Below are 12,754 nucleotides of genomic sequence, written 5' to 3'. Positions count from 1 at the left end.
AAAAGCTGAAATCCTCATTGTTCCCCTTCCTCTGTAATCCATATTATTAAGTTTACAATGTCGGATTTCCCAGACCAAATCAAAGATGAGGATTTCACTTTCTCTCTCTTCCCTAAAACACTTAGCTGTTTTTTCCCCCTTGCTTCCAAAATTGATGTGACTTCATTTAGGGCTGCCAAATTTTGCACTGCCGGTGCCTGGAAATAGACTGGTTTGCACCGTAGAGAACTCATCTCTGTGTGATAGGTCCCACCTCCTCTTTCAGACTGTGAAGGCTGCTCGTACCTTGAAGAAAGCATTGCCATGGGATTTGGCACTGTGGGAATATTGGCTGATGACAATTTCTCAATTGTCAGGTTTTTATAGAGCCTTAATGTTAAAAGAGAAACAAGAGGCGCCTCGGTGGCTCAGTCAGTTAAGCGTCCAACTCTTGATTTCAGCTCAGGTCATCATCTCAGGGTTTGTGAGTTCAAGTCCCACATCAGGCTCTGCGCCGACAGCATGGAGCCTGCTTGGGATTCTTTCTCCCTCTCTCTCTCAAAATAAATAAAGGTTTAAACTTTAAAAAATAAAAAAAGAGAGAACCGAGTAAAACCCGCAGATGAGCAAAAACTTCACTCGCCAGCACCCCCTCCACCACCAATAGTTATGAAATGATGTGACTATCCAGACATTTGCATATATACTTTCCTTTTGGTTCCTCTGAGCTACCACAATAATTCAAACAGTTTAGTTTGTATAAGAACTACTATATAGGAGGGTTGTTTACACTAAACCGTATATATATATATATATATATATATATATATATATATATATATACACACACACACACACACATATATATACATGTATATATATATGTATATATATATATTGTATTTTGTTGGCAATTTAAAGGGCTTTTGGGGATTGGCTTGACTACAGTTAATTTTCATCTTACTCATCATATATAATGTAATTTCTTTGTTGTAAGTTTTGAGCAAATGCTGGTTATTACCATTATTATTAGAGAGGAGAAGTACTTCACTGATTTGTAAACATACTAGAACAAAATCAGCTTGGGGGAATCACGGGAAATGGCCAATGTATATGAAGATGATGCTTTTGTTCTTCCAGATAATGTGTTCTGGGTGGACCAGGTGGCTTGGTGAGGTTGGGCAGGGGGCCTGCCATGCCGTGTATGGGGTACCCCGCACAGCAGACAGGATTCCACTTCAAGACTCATTACTGAGCTAATCTTAGCACATGCATAATTGGGTTTTATAGTGCCACGCCCCCCTTTCTTTTAATTGCAGTCAAAAACATCACATAAAATTTACCATCTTAACTATTTTTAAGTGTATGGTAGTAACTACATACACTTTGTTGTGCAACGGATCTCTAGAACTTTTTCATCTTGCAAAACTGAAACTCTATGCCAGTGTAACAGCAACTTCCCTCTTGTCCCCAGCCTCCCAGACCCCGGCAACTACCATTCTACTCTCTGAGAGTTTGACTGTTTTAGATACCTCATAGAAGTGGAATCATGCAGTATTTGTCTTTTTACAATTGGCTTATCTCACTTAGCATAATGTCCTCAAAGTTCATCCACACTGTAGCATATGACAAGATTTCCCTTTTTTTTAAAGTTTATTTTTGAGAGAGAGAGTAAGAGAGAGTGTGCGTGTGTGATCAGGGGAGGGGCAGAGGGAGAGAGAGAAAGAGAGAATCCCAAGCAAGCTCTGCGCTGACAGTGCAATGTGGGATTCAAACTCATGAACCGTGAGATCATGACCTGAGCTGAAACCAAGAGTTGGACTTTCAACCGACAGAACCACCCAGGTGCCCCTCCTTATTTATTTATTTGTTTGTTTGTTTGTTTGTTTATTTATTTATTTATTTATTTTTAAGGCTGAATGAAATTCCATTGCATGTATACACCACATCTTTTTTCTCCATGCATCCGTTGGTGAACACTTAGGTTGCTTCCTTCTCTTGGCCATTGTGAACATGTTGCGAGGAACGTGGTGTGCAAATAGCTCTCCCAGATCTGTTTTCAATTCTTTTGGATATATACCCAAAGTGGAATTGCTGGATCATATGGTAGTTCTATTTTTAATGTTTTTAAGGAATCTCCATACTGTTTTTCTTAGAGGCTGCTCCATATCATTTTGATCCTGGCTGTACTGTCCTGCTCTTGAGGACAATACCAGTTTGGTGAGCCCACCTTTCACCTATGCTCTCTATTCTGCTAATTCAACTGTAGCTACACTAGGTGCTCTGGGCTCTGGCAGCTCCACCCCACTCCACCCCTAGGTTAGGCCACCCCATTCTACCCCCTAGGTTAGGCCTTTGAGAGTGATTCCAGATGGAGCAGGCCTCAGGCACAGGACCCAAGATCCCAGTGACCAAAGCATCTCAGATGCCATGTTGGCTATTTTTTTACTTTCTAAATCTGGGAAGCATTGCCACTTGTTTCTTATTTTCCTCCTCTTTCTTCCAGAAAGGCAGATGTAACTGTCAGAAGGAGTTCATCAGCCTCATTCTGTCATTTTTCTGCTCTTGAAGCTACTGACGTGGATGGAACCAGCTCTCAGAAGCCCAGGTGCACAGATGTAAACTTTCAGTGGAAGCTTCCTCCTAGCTGTTCCCCAGGGTCACCTGTGGCTCTAAGGCATTAAGAGCACCAAACTCTTACAGGGCAAGGCCCAGAGTCATGCAGGATTCAATTCCCAAGTCACAGAATGGATGGAGCCCTCCCTCAGATCTCCCACATAAGCTCCATATCAGACCAGAGAGTTTTAGTCTTTCTTTTTCTGTATGACCACTCCAGGAATGAGCAAACCGGCTCATTACTAGTCCTGAGCTGGTGAATCCCGAATCATCGAACCAGGGTCATTGTGGCACCAGCAGCTTCCCACCTATGCCTAATTCATTGGGCTTCAGCTGTAGATTTGACCTGTTGGGTGTTCAGAGGTCCATCTTAGACTTTTGGGGAAGGGTGGCAGGTATGGAAGGAGACACAAATACCTTCAAACATTATTCTTGCCCTCTGGAACCTTAGTTTCAGTGATGGACAGAGTGGAAGAGAGAGAGAAAACTTTGAAATAGTCTTCCTTCTTAACCCACGAATTCTCAGGCCTAGTGCTTATTGGTGCTATGTGTGCTAGAAACATGGGTAGTCTGGAACCTGTACATATTAACTAACCTATCTGGTTTAGCCTTGGAAAAATGATGTTTCAGGTCTAAAAAGGGATCATGATGAACCTAATTTTCCTCTCTAGACCCTAAGATTCCACTGAAGAGGTACCCAGTTGGAGAATTTGGGAATAGAGAAAGATACCTGAAATCTAACTCCATTGGGAGGAAATTTTAAGTTTACTCATGTATATGAGCCTCAGGCTTTGAAAAACCATGTTGACCTCATTCTCTCTTTCTATTTTCCTTTCTGATTGCTACCTGTGATCGTCAGTGTTATGTGTTAGTGCGGCTAGACTACAGTTCCCAGTTATTCAATCAAACACTAATCTAGTCGTTGCTGTGAAGGTATTTTGTAGATGTGATTGACATTCATGATCAGTTGACATTATGTAGGCATCATACTTCCTGATTTCAAACTATATTACAATGCTAAAGTAATCAACACATTATACTGGCATAAAAACAGACACATAGATCAATGGAATAGAATAGAGAGCCCAGAAATAAATCTACGCAAATTTGGTCAATTAATTTACAACAAAATGGCCAAGAATATACACCAGGGAAAGGACAGTATCTTCAATAAATGATGTTGGGAAAACTGGACACTCACATGCAAAAGAATGCAACTGGGACCCCTGTGTCATACCATACACAAAAATCAGTTCAGAATGAATTAAAGACTTAAATTTAAGACCCGAAGCCATAAAACTCCTAGAAGAAATCATAAGGGGTAAGCTCTTGACACCAGTCTTGACAAAGGCAACAAAAGCAAAAATAAAAAAATTGGAACTACAGCAAACTAAAAAGCTTCTACACAGCAAAGGAAACCATCAATAAAATGAAAAGGCTACCTATGGAGTGAGAGAAACTATTTGTAAACCATATGTCTCATGAAGGGTTAATATCTATACATAAAAAGAACTCACACAACTCAATAGCAAAAGCCCAAACAATCCTATTAAAAAAAGGGCAGAGGAATTGGGTAGACAGATTTTCAAAGAAGACATACAATGGCCAACAGGTACATGAAAATATGCTAAAAATCACTAATTATCAGAGAAATGCAAATCAAAACCACAATGAAGTATCACCTCACATCTGTTAGAATAGCTGTCATAAAAAAGTCAAGTAAGTGTTGGTGAGGATGTGGAGAAAAGGGAACCCTTGTGCACTGTTGGGAGTGTAAATTGGTGCAGCCACTGTGGAAAACAGTGTGGACGTTTCTCAAAAAATTAAAAATAGAACTAACTATCATATGATCCAGCAATCCTGTTTTTGAGTATATATCCAAAGGAAATGAAGACAGGATATTGAGATATCTGCACTCCCAAGTTCACTGCAGTATTATTCATAATAGCCAAGACATGGAAACAACCTAAGTGTCCATCAACAGGTGAATATGAGACCATATAGATATTATATATATATATATATATATATATATATATATATATATAATTCCTATATATATCCAACAGCTTCTGTTCCTGCTAGAGAGTTTCCTTCTAGTTCCTTCTAGTCTCCCCTTTCTGGTGGCACTCTCTATGGGTTTCAGGTTTTCCTGACCAGCCCCCACAATCTCATAAGCCAATTCTTACTATATACCTCCTACTGGTTCTGCTTCTCTGGGAGCCCTGACTGATGCAGAACCCTTCATGCGTGTTCTGGAGCAGCTAGAATGGTCTCGCAATTTCCAAAGGTGCCAGCTGCATTTCCACCTCTGAGTTTTAGCTTGTTCCCTACAGCCTTGCTGGGATGTCCTCTTCCAGGGAGCCACTTGTCAAGTCTTGACTCTCGCCTTCAGTTCAAAGTCCAGCTTGAAGAGCTGCCTCTGTGAAGACTTCCTGGCCACCTCACCTCTATGAGTTCTCCCTCCTGGGAGTTCGTACAGCGCTGTGGATGACCACTCATTCGGCCTGCAGACCGACTTTATCTTGTTATGATCTGGTGAGGGTCAGAAGCGTGACTTCTATATCTTTGCTTCCCTAACTCTAACTGTTGCCCCACCTGAAGGATGTACCCAGACATTTGTTGAGGATGCCACTGAAGCCCTACCAGCATAAGCGGAGTGCCACCTTTAGCTTTCTGATGCACTTCCTAATTCCAGTCGCTTCACAAGTGCCAGCATTTTCATGGTGTGCAGCACCCCCACCCATATTCTGACGCTCGGATAGGCTAGAGTGACAGAAGGTAGTGGTGGGGGGGCTTTTGGAACATGACTTAAAATAGAGAATAGAGCCAAAGACAAGATTTTGATGTAAAAACATATAGGAATTGTGTATGTCAAGAGTCTGAGGCAGGGTACCTGGGTGGTTCAGTTGGGTGGTTAAGTGTCCGACTCTGGATTTTGGCTCAGGTCATGATCTCACGGTCATGGGATCAAGTCCTGTGTCAGGCTCTGGGCTGGGCATGGAACCTGCTTCTGATTTCTCTCTCTCCCTCTCCACCCCCCCCCCCCCACACTCTCTCTCTTTTTCATAAATAAGTAAATAAATAAATAAATAAATGGGAGTCCTTGATTTCTAGAGATGCACACTAAAATATTAAAAAAAAAAAAAAAGAGTCTGAGGAAAGGTCTTACTGCCAGATTCCCACTTTCTTCACTTCCCCTGCTTGCAAGCGTTCAAAATCTCTGGCTCCATGCAGGGAAAACCTGAAGGAACTGACTATCCAACAACCTGAGCCAAAGATCCTAAGTGGAGGTGAGGAGCAGAAAAATGGGAACACAACACTGGCGCCTGGCAGAGGAAGGAGTCCCCGGAAGGAATCTCCCTTTGGAGGACAGCCTGGAGGAAGCCTTGGGTGGTCCTGGAGCAGCAGGCAGGACAGGGTACCAGGCATCCGGGCATCCGGGAGCCTCACCCGATGGGAACAGATATTTGGGACTGGAGTCTGAGGTGAGGGATTCATGCGAATCCCTCTGGACTCCAAGGGTGCATGTGACTAACCTGCTGGCACCTGCCTCTCCCCGCAGGGTGCTGGGCTGCACCTTCTGTCCTTCTGACCCTCCAGGGGGAGGAAGGGGATTACACGACCTGTCAACCTGTCACCTGTCTGAGGTGATGGTGCATTCCTGTCTGACTCAGAGAACTGCAGGCTCTTCAGGGACCCAGGAGCCCAGGAGGTTCCCGTCAGGAAGCTCAGTGAGGGGGCACCTGAGAAGCCCCCTTTTCTTCTTCTGGCCTCCCTCCCTTTCTCATCTCCCCTGAGAACAAAAAGAATTGAAACTTCTTGGGAAGAGAAGGCGGGGTGCATGGGCCCTTTGGCTTTAGCTCAGTTACTTCCTGAAAAATCCTATACTGTTTCTAGAATGGTCTGAGCTTGCAGATTGAGTTTCAGTTAAGGGAAATCTTAACTCTGACCTTTCTTCTGAGGTGGGGCACCTCTGAGGGAGCTGACAGGGTGGCAGGGGCTGAGGTGATGGGTCGAAATGGAGACACAAGTCCTCACTGAGAACAAAGTTCTTCTGGATATGTCGAATAGGAAACAATTTTCCTCGCGGAGGCACCCCTAAGTTATCTGGGTCCGCACTGAAAGGCAAAATCAACAGCGTGAGAGCAAGAACGAAGTATGGACAGGAATGACGAGTTGCTCTGTGTGACGATTATTCACGGGTCTACACCGACTAGTTAAAAGATGTGTGAAAGATAAGTCCAGCCTCACTAGTAACCAAGGAAATGTAAATCCAATCAAAGACATACAATTTGCAGCGACCATACTGCACTGCTCTTAAAGAGGACCTTGTCTTAGACACCCTCAGACACGCTGGGAATGCCTTCTGGCTTTCCGGAAAGGCACTTGGTAATAAGTAACAAGACTTCAAAAAGGATGACTCAGTAATGTCACTTCTAGGAAATGATTCTAAAGAAATAACAAGAGATGTGAGCAAAGATGATTTTATGCAAAGATTATCATTGCTTCATTATGAAAGGAAAAAAAAACCCCACCAACCCAACCCTTAAATGTCCAACAAAAGGGAATGGTTAATCACCATAAATGCATATTGGAGATTATGTCATCACTAATTTAAATAAGGGCACGGGTGTAGCCAGTTTGATGAAACCCTGTGTGTGAAATCCCTTTGCTGGCCAGGAGGAGCTCCTTTACCTCTCTGGGAAAGGAGGGAGGCCTCACTCCCTTCTCTGTAAAAGGAGTTTCTCGGCATCTACCAAGGAGAGCTGCTTGGAGAATGAACTGTGATAATGGGTGTAAAGTGATTAGCGGGTTTCCCAGTCTCATAAGACTCGATCAGTGTGAACGGTGATCATTTCAAAATGGACATGTATTCTTTTTTAATAAGGAAAAAAAATTCTAATTCATGCTGTTTTAAAGTAATATGTCAGAAGAATTTCTGATGAAGCAGAACACAAAAACACATTAATTATAAACGCTGATACAAACAATGGGTGTGCATAAAGTCCCTCTTGTGCAAACACACACGCATATACACAGAGACGTGGGTGCAATTCAGAAACATGTAAAGGAGCTGCCTCAAGGTATTACCAGGAGTTAAGTTGTGGACTATGGGTGACTTTAGTCTCCCTCTTTATACGTTAGAAAACTTTCTTTTATTTTTTAAGTTTATTCATTTATTTTGAGACACAGAGAGAGAGAGAGAGAGAGAGAGAGCAGAGGAGGAGCAGAGAGAGAAGGAGAGAGAGAGTCTCAAGCAGGCTCCAGACTCTGAGCTGTCAGCACAGGGCTGGATGTGGGGCTCGAACTCACCAACCAGTGAGATTCTGACCTGAGCTGAAACCAAGAGCTGAACGCTTAACTGACTTGAGCCACCCAGGTGTCCCTTCTTTTTTTCAAAAAAAATTTAAATGTTTATTTATTTTTGAGAGGGAGAAAGAGACGGAGAGAGATGGAGAGAGACAGAGCATGAGCGGGGGAGGGGCAGAGACAGAGGGAGATACGGAATCTGAAGCAGGTTCCAGGCTCTGAGCTGTCAGCACAGAGCCTGACGTGAGGCTCAAACTCACAGACTGTGAGATCATGACCTGAGCCAGAGTCGGATGCTTAACCAACTGAGCCACCCAACCACCCCTTAAACTTTTTTAAAAAAATGTTTTATTTATTTTTTGAGAGAGAGAGAGAGAGAGAGAGAGAGGGGGAGGGAGGGAGGGGCAGAGAGAGAGAGAAGGACAGAGGATCTGAAGCCGGCTCCATGCTTAAAGGCTGACAGTAGAAAGCCTGATGTGGGGCCTGAACTCACAAACCATGAGATCATGACCTGAGCCAAAGTTGGACACTCAACAGGCTGAGCCACCAGGCGCCCCTACGTTAGTATATTTTTAAAATTTTCTACAATCAGCACTTTATAATTTTTAAAAAGTAAAAATGTCCAGAAGATTCCAGATTTGGTGGTGGTGGGGGACCCAAAAGGGAAAACTGTGACCTCCAGCTGTGAGCGGCCCCTCCGTTGGTGTCATCCTCCACAGAAAGCCGAGTCACCCCTGTGGGGCCAGGGTGTCCTGTGAAATATATAGAGCAGGGTCAGGCCAGCTCGTGAGGCACGATGGCCTCGGCAGACCTTTCCAGGGAGTGGGCACTCTGCCACCGGGCCTGTATCGTAATGAGATAATGTTTGTGAAAGCACTTGGCCAGAGAGAAAACTCTATCCAGATAGGTGATTCCGGGCTTATTCTAGAGAAAGGAGGCTCTCAGAGCACATTCCATTAAGGAATTTCACACTCTTGCCTCCTCCTGCAAACTCTTCCCTTTTCCTCCCTCCCCTGAACAGAAATATATTTAGCAACCCTATCTAAACTCTCTTCTTTCCCTTAATTTGATTAAGGGGCTGGGGGACAAGGGATGAAGTGGGGGCTGAGGAGAGGGGCAGATGGAGCTGCAGGGAGAGATTAGAGCAGGTGGACGGCTATCTGGGGCCAGAGTGGTGCTTGAGTGTGGACAGGACGAGGGCCTCCAGGTACTTAGTACAGAAGTGTAGAGGACAGAGGGAGGGAGCGCTTGATCACGGAGCACAGCTCTCCGGCGGGATGAGAACCGAGTCGGGGAGGGTCAAGCCTTGAGAACCAACTGGGACAATGGGGGGCATGTCCTAAGGGAGGCGCTGACATTTTTTCCGAGTCCCTGCTGGCTTCCTGGAGCTTTAGGGTCTTCAGATCCTTGAGAAGTTCCAAGAGACTAGCACATGGTGAACCCCTGCTACGTATTAGGTATTTTGACATACCTCAGCCAATTTACTCAAATTAAGTAAATTATTATCACCTGTGAATATCATGCTCTGCAAGAAGAGGCATTTTTGCCTGCAAGCTGGGGACCAGACCCAGCTTGCCTTGCTTCCTCTGCTCCCCCTTGGCTCATGCTACCTTCAGGAGGAGAACAGTTAACAGTCAGTATGCATTCAGTGTCTTAGAAAGAAGTGGTTCTATTCAATCCTCACAATGTCTCTATGAGATAGATGCCATTAATGCCCCCATTTTACAGAAGAGCAACCTGAGGCTTAGGGTAAGCAATGAAGCTGAAGTCGCAAGGCTGGTAAATGGCAGAGAGCGGGGCCCTCCAGAGCCTGGAAAGGTAAAGGAGTCTGAGGCATTCCAAATAAGAGGGGCCCATAGTGTGTGCTTCTTTGATAGTCTGGTTGCTCTTTAAGGACAGGGACCTTACCTTGTTTATCCTGTATTCCAAGCCCTGAACACAATGTCGGGGACAAAGGGAACACTTGCTGCAAGAACTAGAGATACTTGATAAGTTTGGCCAAAAGAGTCTCCACTGGGGGCCAGCTCGGTGAGGATTAAGTGAGACGTATTTGCCTAGGGATTTCCAAGTATAAAATGTCACAGTGCTGAGCTTCAGAAAAAGGCTCTGTTGGCAATGGGGATCCCTCCAGGAGGCTTTAAAGGTGACCAGGACCTTGACAATGGGCAGTCCCAGGGAGAGGGCTCCACTGCCCTCATGGGTTGGATTCGGACCATAGTGACAATAAGGCGGGGGGGCCTGTCTGGCACACACTCCCCACTAGTTCCTTCCACAGGGACATCTCAAGGACATCTGCAAACTCTGGGGGATAAAACATAGTACAGGAGATGGGGGGTGGTTGGTGGGAAGAATGCCATCTGGGCAGCTCAGAAAGATGAGAGAGAGGGAAGTGGATGATTAGTGCTTTAATTAACAAGGACCTAACACCCTTCTAGAAATAGGTTTGAAAGAATAAAGGGCAGAAATCTAGTCTCTTCTAGAGAGGACTAGTATCGTCCAGGAAAGGACCTCAGGCTTCAGCAAGAGTCTCATTGATTAATAAATACCTCATCGCCTTGTGGTCCCGTACAGCTTCAGATGAAGCATTTCGGGCTTCTCTTTTTTCTATAACCCGTGCGGAAGGCTACCAAAGGGCAGAGAACAGAAAGAGCCACCAAGTTCCTGGGCCAAGTCCAGGGTTTCCTGGCCTGTTTTCAGAGAACCTCAGCTTTTCTCCCCCTCTCACAGCAGTCCTTGGTGTCTTTATGTGAGCTGCTTATTAACCAGGGGATATCAGGACACTGGGAGGGGATTGCTCGCACAATTGCCAGTGAGGGCAATTCAGAAACGCAGAGTGGAGCAAAGCTGATGTGTGCAGCCTGTGTGACAGACGGAGACTGGCAGGATGGAGCCAGAGTCTGGTCATCAAGCTGGAGCATCGGATTGGAGGGTCCTGGGACCTGCGGGTGGCCAAGAGAGCCAGGGGCTCACTGCCAACGGTGCCCATCCATAGAAGAGTTCCATCAGCCAGGACAAAGGATGGTGAATGGCTCCGGGGCCCAGAGCAGGAATCCCAGTTGTGGGGGGCAGGGCAGGGCAGGGATCATCACTCCCCTCAGAGAAACAAATGGAGGCAGCTCTTTCAATGCTGTAGGAGCTCCTCTACCATCTTCCTTTTCCAAAGAGACTACTTTCCAAGAAGAAGCCCCAAATTCAACACGCAAATCCTAGGCATCCCTCCTCCCCTTCTTTTCCAGTAAACTGCTGCTGACAGTCCCAGTGTACAGGATTACTACTGACAGGGCTTCACCAGCCAGCTAACACCCTGAGGTCAAACCGTGGAAGCAGAGCCCCCTGGGCCCAGAGACGAGTCTTGATAGTTAGAGCATGGAATGGTTTCCTGCTGGGTCTAAAGACAAGCGGCTTAGCCAGGCTTCAGTTGGGCCACAGTGTTACAGGTCTTAGGTTTCAAGTTGGGATCAGCTGCGCAGAGGGAAATGGTTGGGGAAACTCTCTCTTGGCTTCTTTCCTCATGGTGGATGGCTAAAGGAAGAGAAAGCTTAAGCTGCTGAGCTGGTGTTGGTGCCTTAAAAATAATGATATAAACACAGCCCAGAAGTCAGCCTGTGGAGTCCCTGACGGGGACCAGAGAAGAAACACTGTCCTGACTTACCCTTCAACCCACGCTCTGCCCTCATCTATCACCTCAGAAGCTAAACAACTTCCTCAGATGGCCCCATGGAATATAAATCACAAGGGCCCTAGCTTCTAAGAAACCTGTCCACACAGCAGCCGTCAGAAATACTTGTCTATTGGGGCGCCTGGGTGGCTCAGTCAGTTAAGCGTCTGATTTCAGCTCAGGTCACGGTCTCACGGTCCGTGGGTTCGAGCCCTGCGTTGGGCTCTGTGCTGACAGCTCGGAGCCTGGAGCCTGCTCTGGATTCTGTGTCTCCCTCTCTCTCTGCCCCCCTGCCCCCTGCCCCCTGTACGTGCACTCTCTCTCTCTCAAAAATAAATAAATAAAAAAAAAAAAAAAAAAAGAAATACTTGTCAATTTCTTCTTCCTCTGAACAGGGAGCTAAGCAAGTCAGACTCGCAGATGAATGTGCCAGGTCCCTGCCAGCGTGCTGCTCAACATCTCGGAGACTTGGTCCTCACCTACAGGTTGGGGATCAGTCATGTCTACCTCACAGGTTTGAGGTGGAAAGTGAGATGAGATAATTCAGGTGGGTGCTGTGCTTAGCACAGCAGTACCTCAATGAATGTTAGCTGCTATGTCATCATCATTCCATTGGCTGAAGAGGAGAACAAACACCACTTTAAAAAAAAATTTTTTTAATGTTTATTTTTGAGAGAGAAAGAGACAGAGCGAGAGCAGGGGAGGGGCAGAGAGAGAGAGAGGGAGACACAGAATCCGAGGCAGGCTCCAGGCTCTGAGCTGTCAGCACGGAGCCTGACTCGGGGCTCGAGCTCATGAGCTATGAGATCATGACCTGAGCCACAGTCGGACGCTTAACTGACTGAGCCACCCAGGTGCCCCAAACAAACACCACTTTTTTTTTTAACGTTTATTCATTTTTTTGATAGAGAGAGACAGAGCGTGAGTGGGGTAGAGGCAGAGATAGAGGGAGACACAGAATCCGAAGCAGGATCCAGGCTCTGAACTGACAGCACAGAGCCCAATGCAGAGCTCGAACTCACGGACCTGACCCGAAGCTGGACGCCCAACTGACTGAGCCACCCAGGCGCCCCAAACAAATACCACTTCTAATTCTAATCCCAAACAAGAAGGGCAGTGGGCCAGAGCCTCAGTGATTTTACAAAACACCAAGCTTCTTTCTCCTGTTTGCTCTCACGCCAAATCTGT

The sequence above is a fragment of the Panthera leo genome, chromosome D3 (assembly GCF_018350215.1).
Source record: "Panthera leo isolate Ple1 chromosome D3, P.leo_Ple1_pat1.1, whole genome shotgun sequence".
In the NCBI taxonomy this organism is placed as follows: Eukaryota; Metazoa; Chordata; class Mammalia; order Carnivora; family Felidae; genus Panthera; species Panthera leo.
The sequence above is the reverse complement of the archived record's forward strand: the minus strand, read 5'-3'. Positions refer to the sequence as shown.